The sequence below is a fragment of the Heterodontus francisci genome, chromosome 1 (genome assembly GCF_036365525.1).
Source record: "Heterodontus francisci isolate sHetFra1 chromosome 1, sHetFra1.hap1, whole genome shotgun sequence".
Taxonomy (NCBI): Eukaryota; Metazoa; Chordata; class Chondrichthyes; order Heterodontiformes; family Heterodontidae; genus Heterodontus; species Heterodontus francisci.
The window spans coordinates 191,241,613-191,257,548 of NC_090371.1; the positions used below are offsets into that span (position 1 = coordinate 191,241,613).

The window sequence follows — 15,936 nt, forward strand, 5'->3', positions numbered from 1 at the left end:
AGATAGATTTAGGTCAGCAATATCAGGGATTAGTGCCGAGGCAACTGAAGGTATGGCTACTCAAGATGGAGTGAAGAAAAGGATTGGAGGGAGGTGGAAAGGAGAAGACTGAGGGGCTTAAGGCAGGATCTCCAAAATGTAGGCCTAGGTGACTGAAAGCATGGCTGTCAAATGTTGGTGAAGGAATGCCAAGTCTGATGATTGAGAGTTCAGGGGTTGGATGAAGGGCCAGAGGAAGTTACAGACCGAAAGAACATGAAGGGATTTAAACACAACGATGATAATTTTACAATCTTTGTTCCATTTTTTCTTTCACTCTCTGACTTACTGAGTCATATTTATTCCCGCACAGAACTATGATACACTTTGTTAGCTATGCTGTCCTCTGGTTAAAGGGATATATATAAGTCAGAATTCTAATATATTCCTCTTCTGTTTACATAGGTGAACTTCAAGATCAAGCCACAGGCCCCGTGGTGCACAAGAAGTGAGCAAATTATAGTATCTGACATCCAGTTTTTGATAAGCCACAATTTGTTCTGGCTACCTACTGTGAAGACCAAAGATATCATCTTCAGCCCCTGGCACAAGATCCGCCTCCTTGCTTCTGGTACCATTCCCTTCTCTAGCCACAATCTCTCCCTAGCTAAACTTCCACCCCATATCACCCATTTCTATTTCCATAACATTGTCCATCTCTGCCAATACTTCAGCCTAGCTGCTGATCATGCCTTTGGGACTGCCATCTTCCACCTTCCATATATTTCAACTCATTCATAGAAACAGAAACACAGAAGTTTATAAACACAGAAGGAAGCCATTTGGCCCATCATATCTGACTGAGAAAAAGCTTTCCAGCCTAATCCCATTTTCCTGCTTTTGGTCTATAGCCCTGTTACGGTACTTCAAGTGCATACTTAAGTTTTTTTCTTAATGCAGTGAGGGTTTCTGCCTCTACCAGCCTTTCAGGCAGTGAGTTCCAGACCTTATTAACCTCTGGGTGAAAATATTTCTCAACAACTTCCTTCTAATTGTTCTGCCAATTACTTTAAATCTATGCTGCCTGGTTATTGATGTCGCTTCTAAAGGAAATAGATCCTTCCTATCCACTCTATCTAGGCCCCTCATAACTTTATATACCTCAATTAAATCTCCCCTTAACCTATCCAATCTTTCCTCATAGCTAAAATTCTCCAGTCTGGCAACATCCTCGTATATCTCCTCTGTACTCTCTCTAGTGTGATCACTTCCTTCCTGTAGTGCAGTGACAGAACTGTATGCAGTACTCTAGCTATGGCCTAACTAGTGTTTGATACAGTTCTAGCGTAACCTGACTGCTCTTATATTCTATATTATAAACTCTGTTGCCCATATCCTAGCCAAAGCAAAATTCTGCTTGCCCATCATCCATCCCCTTGCTGACCTTTGATCTCCAAACTCTTTAAACCTAAAGTACTCATGCCTGTGTTTAAATCCCTCCATGGTCTCACCTGTCCCTGATTTTGTAACCTCCTCCAGTGCTAGAACTCCCCCGAATTCTTCATTCCTCTGACTCCAGCCTTTTGAGTGTCCTTCCCTCCCTTCGTTTCTCAATTGGTACCTGTAGCTTCAACCACCCAGGCCTCATGCCCTGCAATTCTCTACCTAAATCCCTCTGATTCTCCACTTCCCTCTCCTTTTAAGACCCTCCTTTAAACTTACCATTTTGACCAAGGTTTTGGTCACCCCTCTTAATGTCTCTTTGACTCACTTTCATTTTTGCCCTTATGCCTCTGTCATTACAAGTGCCTTGGAATGTTTTTCTACTTTAACAGCACTATATAAATGCAAGATACTGTTACTCAGCCAGCATAGAGCTGGCAAGCTAGTTGACTAAGGCTCTGTTTGAATATGATTGCCACAAAAGCCCACTTTCCAGCAATGATAACTAAATAGCAATCGGGGCAAGAAGCTTGACATTATTTTATGTCATAATCCAAGAACAATGAAACCAATCACAGCACAATTTGATGGGAAGCCATTGCCACAATGAATATAATTGTTCTCTCAGTTTAGAGGTTGACTTCTGGCTCAGTACTGCACTTCAGTGCATTTACTTTGTGAGCTTTTAAGGAAAATTTCCATATTCTGCTTCCTTTTTCACACTCAGTAGCAGTGTAAAGCTATGTTTTCACTTTTAAAGACCGAGAAGCTCATAAAACTTATTAAGAAAGATTGTGCTGCATCTGATCAGCAGATTTTTCTGCAAGCATATTCCAATGTGACACAATGATCTACAATCTTTTACCCCTAAGCAAAAATGAACTTTCTCTTCCGGAGCTTTAAAAGTTTATTGAATAGGCTTTGTCAAGAATCCAAGACCATCTTAAATTATTGGGGTCTGCTGCAACTAATTGGTTTCTAGTTTACTTGTAAGGTGACTATGAATGGAAATCTATAAAGTCACAAGTCTATAAAAGCAGTCTTGAGGAAGAATTCATTTTCTCTGATCTACTCTTAACCAAAATAGACTCCACAGTGTTTAACTTATTAGTAAACTATACCTAAAGGATCTGATTTATTTTTCTTAAAAACATATCGACATGGAGTTTCTGCTCAGTTGCACTGGTTTCCAATGCAGTTCACCAATAATCAACCAAACCAGTGCAGAAGATCGAGGAATTTCAAGTGCTAATTATGTCCAGTGCAAATCAAGTTTCTGCAATCTTTTGTGCCAGTGTAAAAAAATCACATTGGAAGCTGACCCCACCCACAAACTGGCCATGTCCCCAGATTGAATTAATCACCATGACGAGTTTATGCTTATTGTACCTGTTTGTCGACCTTCAAAGGGGCTCCTAAAGTTAACTTTTGTATTTTTTTGGGGTGCAAGGACACTAATAGGCACATTTTAAAAGCTTTTATATACTATTTTTTAATCTAAGAAGTTGACTACTGTACACCAATGGAACTAGAAAAAGGTTCTGTATAGGTTTTAAAGGTCACTTTTAGTTATTTAAAATTGTATTTCTCACCAAGTCTCCTTAGACAGCACCTTCCAAACCTGCAACCTCTCCCACCTGGAAAAACAAAGGTAGCAGACACATGGGAACATTACCACCTGCAAGTTCCCGTCCAAGTCACTCCCCATTCTGAGTTGGAACTATATTGCCATTCTTTCACTGTCGCTGGGTCAATATCCTGGAACTCCCCAACAGGACTGTGGATGTGCCGATACCACATGGAGTGCAGCAGTTCAAGAAGGCGTCTCACCACCACCTTCTCAAAGGCAATTAGGGATGGGGGCTGGCCTTGCCAGTGATGCAACATGTAATTAAAAAAACTCACAGGTGATGGACTGGACACTCTGAATAAAAATGCTTATTTTTTGTGATAAACCCATTTTCAGATGTATTAATAAGATGCACCAAGTTATCTCTCAAATATATTTGAAAATATTTAATCCAAAATTATTATATTTATAAATTACATTTTAAAATGTAGCCTGATTGCACTGGTTCATGGAAGATTTTCATTTGGTTTAAAAATGGTGAAGACTGGGTGCTTAATATACAAGGATACAAAGGGTGGAATTTTATGCTCTCCCCCACGACGGGTTTGGAGGTGAGGAGAGCATAAAATTGGGTAGGAGGTGATGTGGGTGGGGGGAGGTTCCCGCCACCATCCCGCCTCCGTCAAAATTTAGTACGGGATGGGAAGACCTGTGAATGGCCTTTCCGCCCCGCTGCCAATTGAGCCCCTTAACTGGACAATTAACCCCCAATTAAGGGCCTCTTCCCGCCGCAGCTGCAATTAGCCATGCGGCAGGCGGCCCTGTCACAACACTGGAAGCACAGCACAAGAAACTTTTGTGGGCTGCTACCCTGCTCCGGGTGGGGATGGGGTGGGGTGGGGGGGGGTGGTGCCCTTGTAAAAAGGCACTTACGTGCCTGAATGAGGGACCTGGCATCGGGAAGGTGTGGGCCCGCTGAGGACTACCCCCTTGCCCTTGCTGCCAACCCCATCCCCCCATCTCTTATCCCTCACCCTGCAAGACCCCAACCACCGTGGCCTAACTTAGGCCTGGTTCCACTGATGCTCCTTGTCTCTGGAGTGTGCAACTGCAGCAGCAGCCACCACCTCCGCGGTGGCACTGCAGCTGCAGGTCTCTCATTGGCAGCAGCTCTGCAAGGGCGGGATGTCTGGCGTCAGGGTCCTTGATCCTATGGAAGGCCTGCTGCAGTACACTTAAGTGCCTGGTTGGCACTAAAATTGGGGGCCCTCTGAAGAAGAGGTGATGTGGGGATCTCGGCGTCGGTTTCTCCCGATGTCGAGACCCCTGTCGCCAGGATAAAATTCCCCCCAGAAAAGATTAGGAAGGGAAAAAGGGAGGTGGGGTGGCAGTACTGATTAGGGAAGACATTGTAGTGTTGGAAAGAGGGAATGTCCTTGATGGGTCCAGGACAGAATACCATTGGTTAGAGTTCAGAAGCAATAACTTTATGATCAGGCGACTAGGGATATACTATCAGTCTCCAAATAGGAAGAGAGCGAGCTAGAGGAGCAGATCTACAGGGAAATCACAGCGATGTGGTGGGGGAGATGATGTCAGTCAGCTAGTAATCCAGAGGCCCAGGTTAATGCACTGGGCCCATGGGTTCAAATCCCACCATGGCAGCTTGTGGAATTTAAATTCAATTAATGAATAAAAAAAAAATCAGGAATTGAAAGCTCATCTCAGTAGTGGCGCCATGAAACTATCATCCATTGTCGTAAAAACCCATCTGGTTCACTAATGTCCTTTAGGGAAGGAACACAAGAACCAGTGAGAACCAGGCCAAATACAATAAGTTGAGACAGGAGGTGAAGAGGAAGATAAGACTGGCAAAGAGAGAAGATGAGAATAGAATGGCAGTCAACATAAATGGGAACGCAAAAATCTTTTATCAGCATGTAAATAGTAAGCGGGTAGTAAGAGGTGGAGTGGGGCCTATTAGGGACAAAGAGAGTAATATATACTTAGAGAGGGAGGGAAAGGCTAGATTACTTAATGAGTACTTTGTATCGGTGTTTACTAAGGAAGAAGAATCTGACAAAATATCAGTCGAGCTGGTAAAGGCAATGGATAGGGTAAAAATTAAGAAGGAGGAGGTACTGGAAAGGCTGTCTATGCTTAGGGTATATAAGTCACCTGGTCTTGATGGCTTGTATCCCAGGTTGCTAAAGAAAGTAGGGGTGGTGATAACGGAAGGGCTTGCCATAATCTTCCAATCTTCCAGAGATACAGGGGAGTGCCAGAGGTTTGAAGAGAGGTAATTGTGAAACCATTATTCAAGAAAGGCTGTAAGAACAGTCCTAGCAATGACAGGCCAGTTAGTTTAACATTATTGGTGCGTAAGGTTTTAGAAACAGTAATCTGGGGGAAAAAATATCAGCAGGCACTTGAAGAGTTTTGAGTTAATTAAGGAGAGCCAGCACAGATCATGCTTGACGAAATAAATTTTTTGATGAAGTAACAGAGAAAGTCGATGAAGGGATGTTGTCCATATGGATTTTAAGAAAGCATTTGATAAAGTACCACATAAAAGGCTTGTTAATAAAATTGAGGCTCATGAAATAGGAGGGTCAGCATCCAACTGGATAAAAACAAAAACAGAAAACAGTGAGGTGCAGTAAATGTTTGTTTTTCAGACTGGAGGATGGTAGACTGTGGTGTTCCCCAAGGGTCAGTGCTAAGACTACTGCATTTTTTTGCTATATATATAAATGACTTGGATCTTGGAATACCGAGTAGAATTTCAAAATTTGACAATTATACCAAACTTGGAGGAGTGGCAAACAGTGAGGATGATACGAACTGCCTGCAACAGAACATAGATAGGAAAGCAGAATGGGCAGACAAGTGGCAGATAGAATTTAATACAGACAAATGTGAACTGCTGCATTTTGGCAGAAGAGAAAGGCGAAAGTAATATAGACTTAATGGTGCAGTTCTAAAGAGTGTGCAGGAACAGGGGGACCTGGGGGTGCATGTGCATTGATTTTTGAAGGTGGCAGGACATATTGAGAAAGTGGTTAGTAAAGCATATGGAATCTTGGGTCATAAATAGAGGCATAGAGTACAAAAGCAGGGAAGTTATGCTGAACCATTATAAAGTTCTGGTTGGGCCACAACTAGAGTATTGCATCCAGTTCTGGTCACCATACTTTAGGAAGGATGTGAGAGTCCTGAGACGGTGCAGAGGAGATTTACTAGAATGATTCCAGGGATGGGGGATTTTAGTTACAAGGTTAGGTTGGAGAAGCTGGGGTTGTTCTCCATGGAGCGAGAGAGATTGAGGGGTGATTTGCTGTAGTTGTACAAGATTATGACAGGTTTAGATAAGTTAGACAAAGAAAAAACGTTCCCATTAACTGATGGTATAAGGACTAGGGGATACAGATTGAAGGATTTGGGTAAGAGATGCAGGGGAAATGTGAGGAAGAACTTTTTTACGCAGCAAGTGGTAATGACCTGGAACTTGCTGCCCACGAGGGTGGTGGAAGCGGAGACAATCAATGATTTCAAAATGAAACTGCACGGACACTTGAAAGAAATAAACTTGCAGGATTACAGGGATCGAGTGGGGGAATGGGAACATAAACAGGAGCAGGAGTAGGCCATTCAACCCTTGAGACCGCTCTGCCATTCAATGAGATCATAGCTGATCTTCTACTTCAACACCATTTTCCTGCACTATCCCCATATCCCTTAATGTTTTTAATATGTAGAAATCTATCAATCTCAGTCTTGAACATACTCAACAATGGAGTATGTCCACAGCCCTCTGGGGCAGTGAATTCCAAAGATTCACCACCCTCTGAGTGAAGAAATTCCTCCTCATCTCAGTTCTAAATGGCCTGCCCCTTATCGTGAGCTGACTGACTGACTGGATTGCTCTGCGGAGAGCTAGTACTTGATGGGTGGACTTGATGGGTGGAATAGCCTCCTTCAATGCTATAAATGACTCTATGGCTCTTTATACAAATGAGTTTGAGCGGAAACTTGAGCAAAAAATTCACTTTGTAAAACTATCGCAGTTTTGAGGATAATCTGTGTTCGGATCACCATTTGGACCCTAAGTGAAAACTCTTGGCCCTTTTATTGTAAAATCCTGAAAGCGACGCTGCACATGTAACCTCTGAGGGGTAGACTAGATTATTGTGTGAGTATTGGATTATGTGGATGTTGATCCATATTGAAAAGCAATTCTATTACAAAGTTCTAAAATGATTAAGCAGGATATATGGATTTCAGCATCATGTCAAGAAAAAACGATATGCCAAATGAGGGATTTTTAATTCATCGGTTGAAGACCTACATTAAACTTATAAAGGAAAAAATCCTGCAGTTAACTTTTTAAAAAACTGGCAGCCAATATGGCCACTGCAATTTGCATCTGAAACACCTTTTCACATTCCAAAGTCCCACCCGGAGACAGAGATCTGAGCAACATGGACCCAGAACAATGGCTTGCTCTAAGTGATTGAATTACCTAAGATTGCTTCATTGGTACAGCATTCAAGGCAAGCCTAACACCTTGACATTGAAAGAGCAAACCCCCTTCAGGTGTAAATATTGGCATCCTGGGGCCTGGGGAGTCAATTCCAAACTTTGAATATCATTATAAGGTTCCAGTGAATACACTGAGGCCATCATGTGACCGTCTGTCCATCTCTGTGAAAGCTAAACGTTTCCTTGAACAAAGACAGGGCCAGTAACTCAGACTGTGCAGCAGGAGAAAGGCTGTGTGCCTCCTTCCCTCTCCCTCTCCAGAGAACACAAATTTGAACCCCACTTGTGACTGTGGACCCTCCAAACCTACAGATTGCTACAGACAGAGACCAGGGAAAGAGAGCCACCTACAAGTTTGTCTCCAAGAAAACCCTGAGCCAAGCAGGCCAGCCACAAAGTGCACTTTGACCAGCCAAGGACTTCAAGAATACAACTTCATCCGGAAGACAACCGAATCATCCAACCTCACCGACTGTGTATTTAATTTCCATTTATTCTGGACTCTAATCCAACCACAAAATCTACTTTTCACTTTGTAATCTATTTGTGCGTGTGTGTGTGAGTCTCATGTGAACGTGTGCATGAATGTGTAGTGTAAACTTATTATTTTTTCTAGATTGGTTTTAGATTGTTAAGTATAATAAACTCACCACTTTCATATTTAAACTCAAGAAAACCTGTCCAATTGGGCCTTTCATGATCACAACCAAGGTAAAAGGTAAAACACTCACAGGAGTGGTAAGCACATCCACTGCTTAATAAAGGAATAAACCCTGTGGCGGTCAAATAACAGGAAGGACAAGAGGGGAGCCTGGGAACCCCCTCCTCACCTGGCCATAACAACCAACAGTAAAATAATCTGATTAAATTACTACCTGTTATCCTTATGCAAAAAAAAAATGGAATATGTACCAGAACGTCCTTTAGAGATTGCAGTCAAAAATAAACAAATATACAGTCAAATTTAAAACGTTAATTAATCATATACATACATGTACAATACACACCAGAAAGTGTGTTGTGATTCTTTTTATTTCAATAAGATAAACAATAGTGAATTTTATAAAACTGAAAACAGGTATGAGAAAAGAATGAATTTTAACTCAATGAATTATAAAAAATAATTTCTGATTGTTCAAAAAGCACATTTCTAAACCTGTGATGCCTATTACAAATTGCTGACCAGCCACAGGTGTAGCTAAGGCAACACCTGTTTTAGCTCCATGCATTAATTTTAGTAGAAAACACCTTGGATATATTCACACAATGCAGTAAGTGTACTTCACATGTGCATATTTACTTAACAAATATCTAGCACCATTCAGTAACCAAGGAAGTAAATCACTCACAATGATCAAAAAACACTTACACACTCTGCTTTTCAACTTGTTATTTTACCAACAAACGCCTAAAAAGTCAATGCATAAACTGTGCACATATCAGTAAAGAGCTCACACGCCCAACAACAGTGTCTACTCACTTTTTAAATTTACTAATCAGTCATAACTAGACTCCAAATTAGCCACATGTGGCTGATAGTTAATATATTGGTCAAATCTGAAAGGGATTTAGTTGGCCACAAAAGAAGCACGAAAAGCTTTATCAAATGCTTTGTAAACATGCAACACTATGATATAATTTATATTGAAACATATTTGCATTATGAAAAATCAACACAACAAAGTGTTGTAAAATCCCATATGAGCTTTCTCGCCATTGCACTTCCCCAATTTGGCAATAATCTTTGTTAAGTAAAAAAAGGTAGATTTTTTGCATTTTCCATTAATTATCCTTGGGTGTGAGGAGAACCTGCATGTTTGACCACTGTCTGATTCAGTATTTAGATTCAAGTACAGACTCAAATCTGACAGCCATTGTAATACTTTGCAGTTGCAGTTCAAACTTCCTGAAACATTGGGCTGAATTTTATCAGCTCTCCAGGGACGGGCAGAGAGACAGGAGGTGGGGCCCATAAAATAGCGAAGGAAGGTGGGGGAGTGGAGTGCTCATCACCTTCCAACGCCATTGAATTGTGTCAGGGGCAGGGAATTTCCCACCCAGAGGCCAATTCAGGCCCTTAAGTGGCCAATTAATTGCCACTTGAAGGTCACTTCCCATCGCCGCTGGCATTTAACCAGTAGCAGTGGGGCCTCAGCCACATGGGGAGGCTGCCCAGTAAATGCTTGTGCAATCTGTGGCACATGGAGTGGCAAAGGCTGCTCGAACACCTACACCCCCCCAAACCACACTTACCTTCACCCCAGGGCTCTAGTGCTGCTCCTGGTCCTGGGTCTGCTGCAGTCCCAGCAGTGGCCACCACACCGAGCTCTTTGATTAGCCAGCAGCTCTTGAAGGTGGGATCCCTGCCCTTGAATGGATGGGGACACTGGCACCAGGCAGTTAACTGCCTGACTGCTGTTAAATGCAGCCGGGGTCCCCCAAATGGCCAAGGCGGGGTTCCCCTCGTCTTTTCTGGCCCAGCATTAGGACCCCTGCCACCTGCATAAAATTCAGCCCACCTTACCCTTCCAATGAGTGTGCCTGACACCCAGTGAGCAGCCACACTCTTAAAGATTTTTAGGAGTATTTGACATTGCATTAACAATTAACTTGTTTTATATTTGAGCATATGTAGGTTTGTCACTACAGTGTCAGATTTCTGATCAGGCCTTTAGTGGACATTAGTTGGGTGCAGCATTAACATCACTTACCCCACTTTTATTGTGCTGATCCTACATAATTCTGTGAACTAAGCTTCATCTACATCATGCGATCAAGCTTCTGGCTCATAGTGGACCTAGGATTTAAATATCATTGATGGGAGGAGGGGGGAATTTGAGTTACCAACTCTGATTGGACACATTCCTGGAAGTTTCATCATATGACCTTCTGTTTCCAACTGCCCCGCCCCGCCCCCATACTCTCAGAATTGGTCACCTAACATATCCACCGTTGTGGCGCACCACCTTCCTATGTCAATCAGCGAGTGAATACACTTTTCATTACCCAATTAGATAATTCTTGACTGCCAAACAGTAATTTTTTCCATGTCCAATACTTTCATAACTCCTAAACAAAAGTGTTCAAAATTTTATTTTAAAAACGCCATTTTTTATTGCTCCTATGACTTTTCTCCAGGGTTGCTTGAAACAGTGTTCTGAAGAGCAGACTGCAATTGGAGAAAGTATTGGAGAAACTTGAGGGACTAAAATCTGACAAGTCCGCGGGACCAGATGGTCTACATCCTAGGGTTCGAAAAGAGATAGCTGCAGAGATAGTGGATGCGCTGGCTATGCTTTTCCAGAATTCCTTAGATTCTGGAATGGTCCCGTCAGATTGGAGGTAGAGAGAAAACAGGGAACTACATGTCAGTTAGCCTAACATCAGTCATTGGGAAGATGCTGGAAACTATTATTAAGGAAGTCTTAACATTGCACTTGGAAAAGCACAGTATGTATCGAACAAGTCAGCATGGTTTTACTTAAGGGAGATCCTGTTTGACAAATTTATTCGTGTTTTTTGAGGATGTAACTAGTAATGTAGATAAAGAGGAACCATTAGATGTAGTATGCCTGGATTTTCAAAAGGCATTCGATAAGGTGCCATATAAAAGATTAATAGGCAAATAAGGCCTCATGGTGTTGAGGCTAATATATTAGCGTGGTTAGAGGATTGGTTAACAGACAGGAAGCAGAGGGTAAGCATAAAGGGGCATTTTTAAGTTGGCAGGCAGTGAATAGTGGGGTGCCGCAAGGATCAGTGCTGGGCCCTCAGCTATTTACACTCTATATTAATGACTTAGTTGAAGAGACAGAGAGTAATCTATCTAAGTTTGCCGATGATCCAAAGCTCTGTGGAAAGGTAAGCTGCGGGAAGGATGTAGAGAGGCTGCAAAGAGATATAGACAGGGAAAGTGAGTGGGCAACAAGATGGCAAATAGAGTATAATGTAGGGAAGTGTGAAGTTGTTCACTTTGGTCGTAAAAATAGAAAAGCAGAATATTTTTTAAAAGGTGTGAAACTGGCAAGTGTTGATGTTCAGAGAGACTTGGGGGCACTCTTACAAGGAACCCACAAAGTTAACATGCATGTGTAGCAGGCTATTAGGAAGGCAAATGGCATGTTGGCCTTTATTGCAAGGGGATTGGAGTACAGGAATGAAAAAGTCTTACTAAAATTGTATAGGGCTTTGGTGAGACCGGACTTGGAATACTGGGCTGAATTTTATGAGTGCGACACAGTTCACGTCGGTGCACTCTAAAAATGACGTGCATCCCGCGCGGATACGCCGTCCCTGAGCCCCCGCGATATTATGCGCAGGGGTACATTTAAATAGAGGGGTGGAGTGGCCGCCCCCAATGACATAGATAGCGCAGCTTCCATGTCCCCTGCGCCGGCGCCATTTTTAAAGGGCATGAAGCCCTTCGGCAAAATTTTAATATTTAAAGTTGTACCATTGATAGATTTTATTAAATAAAGAATATTATGATGGAGGCCCTTCTCCAACCCCCCAATAGTCATTTCATTGCCTGAATTGGCTTTTTCAGATACCCGAACATCCCCCCACAACCTTCAATCTTTTGCCCTTCACCCCCTTCCCACCATCCCCACATTCAATCAAAAGTGTTTTCCCCGCTCCTCCACCCCTCCTGCCCTGGAAATTTTATTCCTCCCTGCTCCCCACCAGGCCCTTGCCTGGAACTCTGTACGGAGTTCCGAAGGCTGAACGGAGGCCGTATAATCGGCATGGGAAGGGCACCCCCTGCAGGTAAATTCATTTGAATGTCATTAGGGGCCATTTTAATATGGAGAAGAAGGGCCTGCCACCTGGGGGTGGGGGGGGGGGGGGGTGGTTGCTGCACTGAGGTCCCCCGGCCGCCATTAATATGCGGCGGGCCCTTCTCGACATCGCGGGTCGAGGCGGGCCTCTCCCCGTAGCATTTTAACGGCTCCCGTGCCTCAAGCCGCAGCGTCGAGGGACGGTAAAATTCATCCAACTGTGTGCAGTTTTGGTTTCCACATTTAAGAAAGGATATACATGCACTGGAGGCAGTGCAGCGATGATTTACTACATTGGTCTGTGGGATGAGGGGGTTGTCCTATGATGAGAGGCTGAGTAAATTGGGCCTATATTCTCTGGAGTTTAGAAGAATGAGAGGCGATCTAATTGAGACATACAAGATTCTGAAAGGGCTTGATAGGATAGAAGCTGAGAGATTGCTCCCACTGGTTAAGGAATCTAGAACACAGGGACACAGTCTCAGGATAAGGGGCCGATCATTCAGGACTGAGATGAGGAGAAATTATTACACTCAAACGGTTGTGAATATTTGGAATGCTCTACCCCAGAGGGTTGTGGATGCTCCATCATTGAATACATTTAAGGCTGGGATAGATAGATTTTTGGTCTCACAGGGAATCAAGGGATATGGGGAGCAGGCAGGAAAGGGTAATTGAAGCCCAAGATCAGCCATGATTGTATTGAATGATGGAGCAGGCTCGATGGGCCATATGGTCTACTTATGCTCCTATTTCTTGTGTTCATGTAAGTCAGTAGGGCTACCAGGATGGAGGGGAAACCCCTCTATATACCTTTTCATAGATAGAGCAGTGGCCTTCATCTCCATGGGCCCATTACTGGGGCATTGAGACTCCAGCTCCAAAGGTCTCCTGGGTTGCTGCTGGGTGGCCGTCTTGATTGAGCCGGCGGCCTCAGCACATGGAGGGGCTTCACTGACATTGGTAAAATATCAGCACCAGCAAAAAAATGGCCCCTAAGTGGGGACTAAATTGGACTAAATTCGGCCCAGCATTGGGAGCCCTGCCTCCAGCACCAAATCCAGCACCTATGGTGTACCTAATAACGTTAATTAGCTTAAGGCTAAAGTCAATAAAACAGTTTTTTGTATTCAATTCCATCTGATGCTGGACTAATAATCCAGAGGCCTAGACAAATCATCCGACCCAATGCTCTTTGAGAATTTGAGTTCAATGTTAAATATCTGAAAATAAAAAGCTGGTAGAGAAGTGGCGAACAGTTCTTTTTCAGACAGGACGGAAGTAGACAATGATGTCCCCCAGGGATCAATAGATTAAGACCACTGCTCTTTTTGATATACATTAATGACCTGAACTTGGGTAGACAGGACATCATTTCAAAGTTTGCAGATGACATAAAACTTGGAAATGTAGTAAACAGCATGGAGGATGTTAACAGACTTCAAGAGGACAAAGAGTGGTGAAATCAGCAGACACTTGGCAGATGAAATTTAATGCAAAGAAGTGAACAAGTGTAAAGTGATATATTTTGGTTGGAAGAATGAGGAGAGGCAATATAAACTAATGATTTAATTTTAAATGGGGTGCAAGGACAGAGACCTGGAGACGTATGTACACAAATCATTGATGGTGGCAGGACAAAGTGAGAAGGCTGTTCATTAAACGTATGGGATCCTTGGCTTTATTAATAGAGTACAAAAGCAAGACAGTTATGCTGAACCTTCATAAATCACCGATTAGGCCTCAGCTGGCATACTGTGTTCAATTCTGGGCACCACACTTTCGGAAGGATGTCAAGGCCTTGGAGAGGTGCTGAAGAGGTTTACGAGAATGGTACCAGGGATGAGCAACTTCAGTTATGTGGAGAGACTGGAGAAGCTGGGGTTCTCCTGCGAGCAGAGAAGGTGAAGAGGAGATTTGATAGAGGTGTTCTAAATCATGAATAGTTTTGATGGAAGAAATATGGAGAAATCTTTTCTACTTGCAGAAGAGTCAGTAACCAGAGTGCACAGATTTAAGGTGATTGGCAAAAGAGCCAGAGGTGACAACCACGTTGTTGTGGTGTGCAATAAAGGGGTGGTGAAAGCAGATTCAATAGTAACATTGAAAAGGGAATTGGATAAATACTTGAAAGGAAAAAAATTACAGGGCTATGGGGAAAGAGCAGGGGTATGGGATGAATTGGATAGCTCTACCAAAGTGCCAGTACTGGCATGATGGGCAGAACAGCCTTCTTCTGTGCTGTATTATTCTATGGCTTTATTCCACACTAATGTGGTTGACTCGTAAGTACCCTTTGAAGTGGACTAGCAAGCCAATCCATTGAATCAAACCTTTACAAAGAACAGCAATTCAAGATGGGAATCCACCATCACCTCCTCAGAACAAGTGAGGATGACATCTTTGCCAGTGATGTCTATATCTTGAGAATTAAAAGAAATGATCAAGGGACAAATATACATTGGCCAGAATTTTATGTTGGGGCAAAGGCCCCACCAATGGCTTAAAAGTCAGGGGGTGAGCCTGGGAACCATGCAGACATTTTACGTGGCCCAGCCCTTAATTGGCCTCAGGTGGGACTTCCGCCCCTCTGAGGCAGGATGTCCCGCCTCCAGGAGATGCCGGCCAATCAGCAGGCCAGCAGCAGCTCAGTCACAGCAGCGCCATTGGGAGTGATGGCCATCGCTGGGACTTCACCCAGCTTCAGGAGGATCATGGATGCCTGCGCCAAGAATAGTAAGTGGTGTTTAGGGCCTCACCGGGGACAACTGGCTGGGCTCCGGCAAGGGGTGGCAGGGGTCAATCAGGATGGCCAGGGGTGGTGTACCAGCAGGAACTGTTGGGGAGGGCCCTCTGTTGGGGAACAGGGTGCTGAATCAGGAGGGGCCCCCTCGGGCTAACAAGGAAGCTGCAAGGTATTACTGGGCGGCCTCCACAGCTGACGAAGTGTCCGTCTGCTGCTGAAAATATACCAGCGCTGATGACAGGAGACCGTTAAGTGGCAATTAATTAGCCACTTAAGGGCCTCAATTGGTCTGGGGTGGGCAGGCCGTTTGTCATCTCCCCTGCCGCTCGTAAAATTGCAGCCTGGGTGGGAAGGTGACGGGAACGGCACCTACCACCCGCAACAACCCCCCCTCACCCTGACTCCTGGACTCCTACCTGCTCCCTTGGGGGGCGGGGGTGGTGGGCATAAAATTCCAGCCATTATTTCAGAACAGAAATTGAGTTATTGACTATGATGGAATTAATTCCATGCCAGTAGAAATAGATGACATGCATATTCTATGACTGGTGTTGAAATAGCTAAAAATGAAGTTGCAAGGGACCTGGGAGTCATAGTAGGCTCGATGTTAAACTTGTCCGATCAATGCGAAGTGGCAATCAACAAAGCCAATAGAATGTTGAACTACTTTGGCAATACAGCAGAAAGTAAGTCAGAGGAGGGAGTGATCAAGATAATGGAGCTTTGATCGAACTGCACCTTGAATTCAGTCTGGTCACCAGGAAATAAGAGAGAGATTCAAGCACTGGAGACAGTGCAGAATAGAACTATAAGGTTTTTTGCATTGTTAGGGGTCTGAGTTACGAGGAAAGGCTGGAGAAACTTGACTTCTCAGTCTA

At 43.6% G+C, this 15,936-nt stretch overlaps 1 long non-coding RNA gene across 1 annotated transcript in view; it reads left to right on the plus strand.

Moving 5' to 3' along the window:
- LOC137374080 (uncharacterized) overlaps nucleotides 1-3,341 on the plus strand; it is a 72,644-nt gene extending 69,303 nt beyond the window's left edge. Inside the window, exon 3 of the long non-coding RNA XR_010975759.1 lies at nucleotides 445-3,341. This is a non-coding gene — a long non-coding RNA (uncharacterized lncRNA). The remainder of the gene's footprint in view (nucleotides 1-444) is intronic.
- The last annotated feature ends 12,595 nt before the right edge of the window (nucleotides 3,342-15,936 follow it).